Source organism: Thunnus maccoyii, chromosome 11 (assembly GCF_910596095.1).
Source record: "Thunnus maccoyii chromosome 11, fThuMac1.1, whole genome shotgun sequence".
Taxonomy (NCBI): Eukaryota; Metazoa; Chordata; class Actinopteri; order Scombriformes; family Scombridae; genus Thunnus; species Thunnus maccoyii.
In genome coordinates this window covers 5,245,983-5,258,907 of record NC_056543.1, presented here as the reverse complement: position 1 = coordinate 5,258,907, position 12,925 = coordinate 5,245,983, and the positions used below count along the sequence as shown (strand labels likewise).

Below are 12,925 nucleotides of genomic sequence, written 5' to 3'. Positions count from 1 at the left end.
CTAAAGGAATAAATATGGCGGCAACATTATGTTTATACACATAGATATCTACATACTGTGCAACATTAAAAACATATAAACTCACCAGCATTTAAGATGTTTATTTATGTTATATTTATTTATTTATGTTTATTATTGATGACAGCAGCTGAAGAAGTGTGTGACTCCGCTAGATTGAGAGGTGAGATTGAAGGTAAACTTCTCCGGATAAGAGCAGAATCAGGTGTTTATTCCTCCAGAAGACAGCAGCGCTGCCACTGGAAACAATGTTGGTTAAGAGCACTGAACAAAAATAGGAAATTTGTCGGCCATAAAACCAAAACAATGAGCTGAAAGACGAAAAAACACTGGATGGAGTTGAGAGTATCTGCGTAGTCGAGCTATAATTCTCTGTGGGTTCGTCACTAGGAGCGCTGGCATGATCTGATATCGCCGTGTTGGTGTTGTTCCTACGACATCATAATTAACGTTGTTTCGAGACCGTCATTGCAACTGACCTATCACGTTGTTGTGATGTCATAGCTTTGCGATGGGAAAAAAAAAAAGACCAGAAAAATACAAGAGCGAAGATCCTCGCCTGCTCACATGCATACTGTACATAGTGGGGAACAGAAGGTATGTCAGTTTTCAACAACCAGGAAAAGAAGGCAGATGGCGTCGCCTTTAATGTTACACGGATAGCTGCAGAAAATAAATGACAGATGTGCCTTGAATGTACTGTAGCATTCGTCTAACATTACCTTAAAAATCTGGCATTGAAATTACATCACTGCCAGCTGAAAAGAATCCTTCACAATATGAGCGATCTCTTTGTATCTGAGCACTACTCATTTCTGTTCAAACCTTGTTCAGTGTTTCCATCTAACCACAAGCTGTACAAGGTGAAACACATGGAGGGAAGTTGAGATTAGACCAGAACGGAGGAAAAGGGCAGTCTAGCCTGACCTGTATGGATGGAACAAGGCGGGCAAACTGTGTTCAATTTCCCTTGACTTTCAAGATATGAGTTACTGCAGGTAACACATTGAACACTTACATCAATCACAGTCTTCATGTTCTATCAATGCCATGCTTGAGTGTGTGTGCCTGTTTGCCAACAGGCACACATGCGTATGTATGAACGTGTGCAGGCATTTGTTCCTTTTACATGTTCCTCCACATGCTGCTCCACATTAAACTGGCTGGAAAAGTCCGACCGTGTGTGCAAACGCATTTGTTCTTTCTGGCAGGGAACTCACATGTGGTCCCTCTCACAGGCGGAGAACAGATTCATCGTTGGGTAACATCAGCGTAAAAATGTTTTGAGCAGACTATAACCACTGATAACAGCTTTTATAATACAGCCCAGGGGTCAGCAACCTTCAGCGTACAAAGAGCCCATTTGAGCCCATTTCCCACCAAATAAAACCCACCTGAAGCCACAAACGTGCAACGATTACACCACTTATAGTTACATTACACTTATGAGTGAATATCTAATTAGGGGTACATATTTCGCATAAACAAAAACGTACAAACGTATTGTGTTTTCTCAGTAAAAGGGTTAGGGTTAGTCAGTGGTTTAAGTTAGAATATTCATTCATTCAACATTAAAAACTTTTTTGATATTTTAAGGGAAAACATATTTTTTATCAGCTATGTTATGGACAACCTGTATGCCATTATAGACTGACTAATTGCTTTAGTTTAGGTAACACACATTTTTAGGAGTTCTTGTGTCTATTCTGCCATATGTACAATGAAGTTTTTTAAGAATTTAATATTTTGCAGATATAATAGTGATATGCTCAGCACTGTCATTAAGGTCAGGAGTATTGTTAATCATAACTCTGCCTTAAAGTACATTAAGATAGTTTTAAGATAAAACTCCAACCTGTGTGGGTGTACGATGTACCTCAAAGGAGATCAGAAGCAGCATGTTAATAAAATCAGGTGTAACACAAACAGGTGAACCATTCTCGTCAACAGTAAAAGCAAATAAATCTGTCCATGAAGTATTAAAAGTTCTATTTTAATCAGAAATCTTTCTTTTTTTGGATTTTTCCGTCGTTAGCTTACCGGGGGTAGACCGCTTAAAAAATGCACTTGCCTGTTGCCCGGCAACGGCTGGGCGACTGACGTATATTTCGATCGACAACATATTAAAACACGTTTTATTCTCTTTAATTCTCCAAAATAACAACTATTACATTAAAATAAACTAACTAAATAAAATAAAATAAATTAAAATTAAATAGCCATTATTTATTAACCTCTCTCCAGCCACATGTGTGATTCCTGCAGACTTTGCCTCCATCCAACTCTCTTGTAGCTTGTCCAACATCACATCAGTGCACTCAAATGTTAAACTGTCTACCTGCATCTATACGCAGTAGTGCAGCGGATCAATACTGTCCCAACAAAGTTTCTATCAACTTCCACAAATTGCATCAGTAATCAGATAACATGCATCCAGCTCTTAATGTTAAAAGTTATCTGATTGTGAGCTTAATGCTATTTCTCAAACACACTCAGATGAAACTTGAACAATTTTTTGGGACTGATAAGAAAAGAGATTGACAGCACTGTAAAAAGAAAAATCCATTTATTGATGTTTCAGGCTGGTATTTTTCATTCAGAGCGAGTGAAAGTGTTCTATTAATTATGCAGATACAATTTGGGGAGGAAGTTAATGGCTGCCTGGATCATAATTGTTGATGGATGTTCAAAGTGCAGAGAATCATTTCTTCGGTTCATTTCTTGTGTCCAGCGTTTGGCTAAATTTATGGTATAAATACTACTTTGGTTAAGGTGTCAGGTAGGTGGGTGAGTGGAGCAGGTTGGATACGATGCTGAAAACTTAATGAATGAACTCAAAAGTCACAGGAGACACTGAGACCAGGAGCAAAGACCATAAACAACGGAAAAAACTGGGAACATACACAGCACGAAAGCAGATGACTTGACAAACTAGACACAGGTAATCAAACACAGGAAGTAAAGGTGACAAGACACAAGGAGGAAATATTTCAAAATAAAACAGGAACTAAAGTAAACACACAGGCAGACTGGGAGCAGATGAACTGGGGAAGAAGACACCAGGAGTAGAGCTGGGCTAACCCGGGTGATGCAGGGCAGGTGAGAGGAGGTGCACATAAACACAAGAGGAAACACAAAAGGGAAACAGAGAAAAAAAAACCAAAACCAGGCAAAACTCAAGAGAACAAAATACACAAAGAGTCCAAAAATAACAGAAAAAGTCCAGGCAGGACGTGACATAATTTGGTTAAAATACACCCGCCTGGTTTCGTAGTTCACCGTTGACTTTTTAAATATTCCATCAAAACCACATCTTTTCCTAAATTAACCTTCAGTGTTTATCATGCTTCAGTTGCCACGAGCAGATACGTGGGTGAAAAAAATAAAAAAAACTGTCAGAGAACATTTTGCAGATAAGTTTAGTATAAAGATTTTATAATTTTGCAGACATTTTTATTAAAAATGTTTCCCCATTATGTTACATTTCTCTCAAAAAGCATTTACTGTTGCAAACTGTATAAATGTCTGTAACTATTATTATTAATATTGAGCTTTATTGATTCTTTTCTCTAAGATCAACAGTCCTAAACCCGACACGATTAACTTTACAATGAGTGTAGCAACAAATCCTCACAAATATCTACTAAACACTAATGTTTCCTCTTCTTTGTAACCCAGTGGTTGAGCTGCACAGGCTTCCTCGCTAACTCTGTTATTTTTATAAGCACATTTATCAGTCGCTCACCATCCGTCCAGAAGGCTCCTTACAGAAGATTGCTCATCAGGTCTGCAGTCCTGCTCTCGTCTCTCCGGTCACAATACGATCCTTTGAACCACTGACACTCGTATCGCAACCCTAAACCAGTCAGCAAGAGACACGAGCTTTAACATCCACCTACAAATACCTGATATTGCTCTTCCTGCTGCCCTGACAGCGACTCTACAGCTTGGCTCGCACCTTATTAACTGAGAGCAGCATCCTCAAAGGAATCCTCGGGGGTCACGGACAGGGTTATTTACCACACCTGTCACCTGGCTCAAAGGCTTTTATTGTCGCTGGAACAACTTTGAACTGCCAGATGCAACAATAGAGCTGCAACATGCTTTTTTGCCAGGCATGGACATGTTCCATTACGCTGCTCAGCAGGCTTTTAATTGTAGAAATACATGTTGGATGTAGATGAATACATGTGAAACAGGGAGAAGTCAACACATCGTCACTGTAAACACTGATACACAGGTTAACAGGCTGCATGTTAATTTTAGCTGTAATTGAAACCCTCCTATTAACAGTGTCAATCAACATGTTGTTGATGCTGCGTTCCTGTCTGGAATATTTCATCATTGCTTTTCAGACTTCTGATATTTTAACGTTTCTTCAGGGATATGCCCTAATTAGACCTCTGATGTTACTTTAAGAACTTTCATCTTAAAGTGTTGATTGGCAGAGCTCTTTATTGCTGAAAAATGCTGCTAATTAACATTCAACCTGTTTTGACCCACTTTTGGAGCAGCATGCTTTTCTATTATGTGGTTACATTGTTGTGTCTGTCCCAACTTAACAGCATCATGTACAGCAAGACCAATGAAGTAGATTATGTATTATATACAGTATGTTGGCATGTTGCATGAAGCAGTTAAGCGGTGATAAGAGTGTTAGATAACACTTATAATCAAGTGGTCGAGGGTCTTTTGTTTTGATGTTTTTTCCTCTTGTCATATATGTTGGCGTGTTGCAGTTGCGCCCTGGAGGATCAATAAAGTGTATCTATCTATAAGAGTGAAAGAAAACACTGTTGCAACATTTTTTAACTAAATGATTCCTACAAAATAACTTTCATTAAACTGCAGTTGTTGCTTTTTTTTTTAACCCTTACATACTGTTCAGGTCAAATTTGGTTCATTTTTACATTTGACAACTGTAAAAAAATGTTATTATTCCTAAAGTGACCCAGAATATAGTAGAAAATATGTGCAAAAATTGATCTATTTAAGCTTTCTTTTTAAACTGGTGTGCAGCTGTGATGCAAATGTTTGTACAAAGATGGTGTTTCAGGCTAAATTTGGTCCATATTTATTAAAAAATTATATATCTATATATATATTATATAGATATATTATAAAAAATTAAAAATCGACATTCAAAAATGTTGTTACATTCTTCATATTCAATAGAATTCATTGAAATCATGTTTTAGGTAACGTAGGACCATTATATAGTGTGATTAATAAAACCTATAGAATAAACTCTGCCGTCTGAAAGGATTATTCACACTTTTAAGAACGACTGATGGGAAATTTATGAATCAAAAATAGATTTGTGGTTTTATAAATCTGGTATAGAGATTAATTATGAGGATATGTAAGAGTTCAGAAATGTTGAATGTTTTTAAAGTTGCATTAATTGCTGTTTATTGAGCTGTTAAACTGAACCAAAACAGTTAAAAAAAAAACAAAAAAACAGTAGAAACCAAAAAAATGTTTTGGTTTTGCCCAATATTAAAGACATTCTGAGACTTAACAGCTTTATTTATTACATTATAAATTAATATGTATTTGACTTTTGGCATCCTTTTCTTTGTTGTTGTTGTTGTTGTAAGTCTAAATGATATTATTATTATTGTAAATTGTGTCGTGTCTGTTTGGTTGTTTGTTTTGTTTATATGATGAATTGACTGGTTTATTCTTTATTTTCTGTCTCTTCTTAATATTTAATATCTTTGAACGTGTGTGCATTTCCACAAAGAACGCTTGTTTCTGTTCTTCTTCAAGATGACAATAAAATATCAAGAAACAGTTCACTAAAAGATGCTAAAACACTCTGTAAAGCTGAGGCGAGATGCAGAGTTGGGTGATAATTCTCTTTCACATTACACACACACAGTCATTTAATTACAGCTTTAATGATTTACATCTTCATTAAGAAAGAATGAGCTTGGTGTTGACTGGCACAGACAGAGCACAAGGAAGTTAGAAAGTATCAAGAGATGGACAACATGTTGTTTTGTTTTTTTTTCATGAGATTTGTAGTGTGTCCAGTGTTTTTTGATGGCATCAAGTTAGCATCAGATATTTTCTATAACAAATCATACTATTTGGCAGGGGAAGTGTTGAAATGTGACATCCCATACTGCCCTTTGTTTGGAAAAAAATGCAGCTTTAGCTCTTGGAATTGCTCACTGAGGTCGACATGACCATCTGCTCTACTACGTCCTAAATGTGTACATTTGCCAACTGAGTGGGACAGACACTCTACCTCCTGGAGATATTCAAAAACTGCCTCCGCCCCAATCTATAACCGCTAGCCAGACATATTAACATCCTTATGCAAATACATCCTCTCTGCCAAAGATATTACCAGTTGTAGAGAATAACATACGAGATAAACAGCATCTGTATCATTAGATTTGGATTTATTTACATTATTCTCTTTTTAAAGCTGGGTTGGGTCGGTTAGCAGTGGTCACATTAGAGGTCACATTAAAATTCATGTTGAATCTGTGCTTATCTTCTTTCTTTATCGCCCCAAATCAGCATTGTCTTCAACTTTTTTTTGTTTTAAAGGAGATACAGTAATCTTGGCAAAGATGAAAGAGGCAATGATTAAGAGAATATGACAGATGCTCTGAGTCGTCGCCTTTCTTCTCATCTCCTGATTGCTCTCAGGCGCGAGAGGAGTGGATCCATCCCTCCTTCAAACTCCTATCACTCTCCACATCTCTGCCTGTCTCCTTGATACGTCCTCCTGGACTCTATCTTATCCACTTCTGTACAACCCTCAGACTTCAGACACTTTTATCTCCTCTCCTCTCCCCTGACTCTATCTTTCCTGACTCCTCCAAGTTTAGCCCCCCCCCCAAAACAATACCCCCAAAACAACCTTATGTTCTCCTTCCACTCCTCAGCTTGACCATGCTCTTTGTAGTTTACTGACAGAAAATCGACATGAAGTAAGATCAGACAGCAGCGAGGCCTTTGTGCTGTTGCAACTTTCATTTTGACGTATAACCATTCCTTTAATCAACATCAGATGTTTTGTTCTTGCTGTTGGAAATTAAGGTAAATAAAGTGTGTGATTGTGACTTCTGGTTAAAGCCAAACAGTGTTTCAATCATGTTGCTTTAATATAACTGTGAAAACTTCTACTTTCTTCAATCTATCAAGACTTATATATAACCCAAAATGAAACAACAAAAAAAAATGTTTTCTCAAATGAAAGCGCTTCTCTTCTGCCACGCCCTCCGTCTCCCCGGCCTGATGCTGCTCTCCCGGTAGCTTGTGATTGTGTGAAGTGGAGACAGGTGTGCTGGAGTCAGAGCAGAGCCACACCAGCTGCACCTCGATGTCTATAATCAAGCCTCTACAAATACTCGGCTCTGCCACTTCCACCGCTGCCAGATCGCAGCCTCAGCATCAGTCAGTCTACGCTTAGAGCCATTTTTCATGTTTTCTTGTTGTCTGTTTTTCCCGCCCTCACCTAACCGCATCTTCTGTTCCCTGTAGTTCCATCAGCTCTATCTACGGCCCCTCATCACATCTCATCTCAACCTGTCGGCCCTGCTTCCCTGCCCTGGACCCCCTGTTCTGCTCTTCCCAGCGTCCAAGCCCAATCCTCAGCTTCCAGCCGAAGCTTCCCCTGGACTGCGTTCCCTTTCCCCAGCCTTCACAGTAAATACCTTGTTGCTGTTATATCCCTTTTTCCTCGCCTTGAGTGTCTGCTCTACCCCACGTAACAACAGAAGTCATAATGAGTAATGAGACAGGTTCTAGATTAGCCAAATGTATTCAAAAAAATAAACGAATTATTACCCAAACTATCCAGGATCGTCCTAAACATTTAACAAACCGACTTCCTGCTTCAACTTTTTGCTCACCGTAACCATGCACACGAAGTTCCTGTGCAATGAAGGGTACTTGGGGACATTTTTTTTTTAAATTTCATAAATGTAAGATTTATTCATTCCATGATTTCGAGTGCTGAATACTGAGAACAGCGAGAACCACTGGCAACAGCTCCCAGACAACATTAGGTCTGTTCACTCTCCTGGACAAAAACGCCAATTTCTCAGCAATCTTTTTACTTTTCAACATTTTCAGATAGGTACTATAGAGGAGAGTTCTGGCAGAAAAATAAAACTTTTTCAATGTGCTGCAGTCTATTAGGGCGCATCAAGATTGAGTCTTACGGACATAGAGTCCAGCGTAGGTGAGACATGGCAGGAAGTTGTGACAGTTTGTTATTAAGGGAAAAATTCTGACTTTTAAATTAGACGAAGGAATTTCATGATTACACTTAGTAGAGAAAACTGTTAATCAGTACACTGTTGTGTGTTTTGATTGATGTGATATTTTAGTATGTTGACATTTATGTCACTAGGAAACAGCATTTTGAAATCATTTTGCTGCTTTTATTCAAGGGATGTTGAGGTGATGATGTTGAGAATGTTATTAAAATATTTTATTTATTTGTTGGTATTCTTATTTCAGCCTGGTACACAACAAGATATAACACTGGTATACTTGTTTTAAAGAGGATGCTGTTTGTGGTTTTCTATCATTTATACACTGTTATAACGTCAGATGTCTATGTTAAACAAGGTCATAGTTTCAAAACGTAGGTGAACATATATAAAAATGCTCCCTGAAAGTCAAAATCCAGGGCTTCAGCCTGCCCTGAATGCTCCATTTGCAAAGCTATCTCTATATTTCCCCATCAAACCGACATCAGATTGTTTACCCATAAATGGCTGTCTGCTCCATAGTCTTTGTTGCTACGGTTTTTTGTATTGTCCACTCACATATTTTGGATTGGATTTGGGCTTAAACATGTTCTGATGTATTTGAGAAGTTTAAATTAGAACGAGTTTGTTTACGTAGCCACCAGAAGCTTCCTGAAGCTGACCAATCAGAACAGAGTGGGCTCATCAGGGGGCGGGGCTTAAAGAGACAAGAGCTAAAACGGCCTGTTTCAGACAGAGGCTGAACTGAGGGGCTGCATAAAGGGTCAGTATAAGATAAATATGGTAAGTTTTTTAACTTTAAATCAGTCAAATATGTTCCAGTGCAGCCCTTGAATAAAATTACAGCCCTGTATATGTACATGTTATGTTCCTCTTTAAGCACTTGCATTTGTATGATGGTTTCCTCCACATATTGCATCCTCAAATGCAGTTAAGCCCATGAACAGTAGGGGCAGTAATATCAGGATGTGAAGTAACAACAGACTCACAACAGCAATGGTGGAAAAGTTATGAAGAGAAACTAGTAGACTATGTTGTCGCTGCTTGCTTTTTCTGCAGTTATCTTTATATTAACAACATATTGACCTCCTCGAGCGTCGACATTATATTTATGTTGTGCAAAATTGGACGATCTGCAGCTAGATATTCTAGTGTCATAGGGCCACGGATGAGTCAGCCCTTATCTGCATTTTTTAATTTAGTTTTTAATCCTCCAGCTGCAGACAAAGTACCCAGACAAGTATGTGAACAAAGTTGCTTGCATCACAGCTGCTTGTCTCTGCATATTTTTAATAAAAAAAGCAAGCATATAATAAACCATAGTCGTATAGCTGCTAAAAATTGTTTTCAAGAAGTAAAAGTGTAGATTTTGGTAATTAATGAGTTGACTTTGGTGAAAGGTTATTGTAATTATGTGGCTAGTATTATTAGATTAGCTCCATATATTTAAGAATTGGCAGGAAAATTGCAAAGATGTAGTATAATGACTCAAGTCTAGATTTCTATCATATAGTCAGACACATCAGCTGCAGGATATACAGCACATCTTGATTCTGTAGTCTGCATCAGCAAAAGAGCAGTAAAAAACCAGCCTCATCTGTCTGTCTTCATATTGCAGCAGTCAACATTCAGACTGTGTCAACCTTCATCCTGTGATTGGCACTCACTCGAGTGAGCCAACATTTGATTTTTTTGGCCTGTTATATTGAAGATAAAAAGATATTACTTTCCTCTATGAAGCACAAGTAGCAGCAATCACTGCAGTATATGTGTCATTAGCCCTCTAATGAATCAGGACATTGGCTGTGTGGAGTGAAAGCGGCAGCAATCGAGGTTCCAAAAGGAAATGCCCTGTCAAATTGACCTGCCTGCTGTAACATATCAGTATTTAACCTTCCTGCAGTCTGTTTTAGACGGTGCCTGCACATCATTTTTCACATTGGTGCCGGTCTGGACATTAAATCCTCCCACTCTTGAGACCTTTTCATCTATACTGCTGCAAAGGGAGAGCTTATAAAAAAAAACGTATGAAGACACACACACAGTGGACGTCTTTGCACTCACTGAACCGTGTATCCATCTCGCGGCTAACATAGCTTATAGACCTGAATGAACTGCTTTCCATTAGGTTGCAAGTTTATGCAAAGGTACAAAAGTCTAAGTACTTCAGAAAGAAGAGACAAAGCTACAGATGCACAGAGAGTGACATCTGTTGGACAAATGAAGAACTGCATGCATGAAGTTCTCTTCCTATAGATGCAAAGGATATTGAAATGGTGCAAACATCAACACTATGATATGATCTAACAACATAAAGAAGAGGAAGGTGCAGGGCTTTTTTTATTTAATGCTCTACAGAGAAAGACAACAAAAGAAAACTGTAACCTGGCACTATTTTTAAAAAGTTCAATTTAGCAAAGACATGCATTATAAACAAAAAATCCTGTCAAGCTAAATGTAGATGTCAGAAGCTTGATTTGTCCTCGCCTGTGTAAACAACACCACACAGAAACAATTGCCCGTGTTCCAGCTTTCCTCCAAGTTGACTTCCTGTCAGGATGATTACACCATTTAAATGCAGATCTGTGTTATTTGACTTTCAGTAAGAAGCGATTACCTGCATGGGGGCGACACTCCTCTCTATTTAAATGAGGCTATCGCCTTCAAATTTGTGTGTCATTCTACGGAGGAGATGAAAATGTTGAAAACAAGACTTTAATAACAGGTTTACAGGCACACAGTCGACAACCGAGGAAAAACTCCCGTCAAGCTGTTCGGCATTGTAATTGGGACAGATGTGTTGTAGACACCTCTCTCCTGTTTTTCTGACATCTGAAGAGAATAAATTTACAGCTACTCTACATCGCCAAAAGTACACCTGAACATTACACCCATATGTGATTGTAGAACATGTTAATCCAAAACTATCAGTGTTAATATTCTGCTATAACTCTTTAGGGAAGTACTTCCACAAGATTATAGAACTTGCATGTCTGAATTTGCTCCTGTTCAGCCATAATATATGATATAATATAGAAGTGACTCTCTGTACTGCTGTTTTAATGCACACTGTAGTTTTACTGTGCATCATGTTAATGTCGCAACCTTTTTCAATATATTTTCCCCTTTTTTCTCGTCATTGTGTATATTTTGTTGACCTGTCTACCACGCTGTCTCAGAGGGATAATACATTTGAAATTCTACATGTACCACAAGGACATGGAGTCTAATAAACAAGAAGTTTGCAGTATTTTTGATGAGTTTTCTCGATGCTGTATTGAATTGCCAATGATTTAGAAAGATATTTGGCCGTGACTTGTTTCTTTGGAGTTAACCATCCAGTTTATACCTGCTTCATCCCCTCTTCTCTCTTTATTAGAGATATTTACAGTGGGATCGAAGTTAGTTTTGGCAATTAGCAATATTACATTAATGGGCGGGTTTACAATTTTTCAACTCAAGGCTGTCTCTGATGCTGTCTCTTGTTCGTACTGGTTACTAAAAGATCCCCTTCAAATGTGCTTTCAGTGTAAGTGATGGAGGACAAAAAGTTTATCTGAGGCTTATATGAGGCTTCAGATAAACTTTCAAATTCATTTTTGCACAGAAGGAGGATTGTGGAGGAATTATTATGGCAAGAAAAACCTATTTCAGTGTTAATTTGGGCACCTGACTATTGTTTAAGACAATAAAACTAAAAACTGTGAACCCGTCGTTTAACCTGTAATGCAATGATCATCCATCCATCCATTGTCTATAAACCCATAAGTCATGTTCCAAATGTGTTCTTCTGAATTGACTTTAAACAAAATATCAACACTATGAATTATATAAAAGTGGATATTGCTATGATATTTCGTCATTTTTGATGTAGTGATCTTCGAATTGTTTAGCTTTAGTCCTTTTTTCCAGTAGGTTTGGTCCAGTTTTCATTCACCTGGAGTGGCAGATGCTGGATGTTTCAACAGATTTCTACATACATAAATACTTTTAGTTGTCTGTTTCGACTGTTCTGCTCACCTGCTGTTCAGTAGATGTACGAATGAATCTTTAACACTGACTCAGTTGGCTTATCACAGCTGGTAGTTTATTGGTTCTTGTTGCAATAAACATACCAAGATCAGCCTCACACCAATTTATACCCTATTTATGTGTTTTATTTTCCTCATTAACAACAAAAAAAATGTGCACATACAGTACACTTGTATTTTTTCACCAAATCATCATCAGCTTGTTCCACTGAGCTACTCCGCAATCTTCCCACGTATCACCTGGCAACTGCAGAAGTACCACCTGGGGAGCATGTAGCCTTGTTGGGAATCACAGCTGTGCAAAGAGTCTGGAGCTGACATACACTAGGTGAGAGGCATGGTACACCCTGGGTAGGTCATCAATCAATCACAGGGCCAACACTTACAGACAGACTACCATTCACAGCTAAAACCAATTTACAGCCTTCAATTCACCTAACCGCATGTCTTTGAACTGTGGAGGGAAACATAAGTACCCAGAGGAAACCCGCACAGACACACACGGAGAACTTGCATGGAAAAACCACAGCCGGCAGACAGTAGCAACCTGAACCACTGTGCAGTGGTTACCAGCATGCCATGTTTCATGAAGTGAAATGAATGTGCTGCATCTACTTCCTGTCTTCTCTGCTTCTT

At 38.3% G+C, this 12,925-nt stretch overlaps 1 long non-coding RNA gene across 1 annotated transcript; it reads left to right on the top strand.

Annotated features, from left to right (window-relative positions):
• Window positions 1-7,327: 7,327 nt before the first annotated feature.
• Window positions 7,328-8,483, top strand: LOC121907382. Its single transcript, XR_006098857.1, has 2 exons — window positions 7,328-7,434; window positions 7,522-8,483. It is a non-coding gene; the product is annotated as an uncharacterized LOC121907382 (long non-coding RNA).
• The last annotated feature ends 4,442 nt before the right edge of the window (window positions 8,484-12,925 follow it).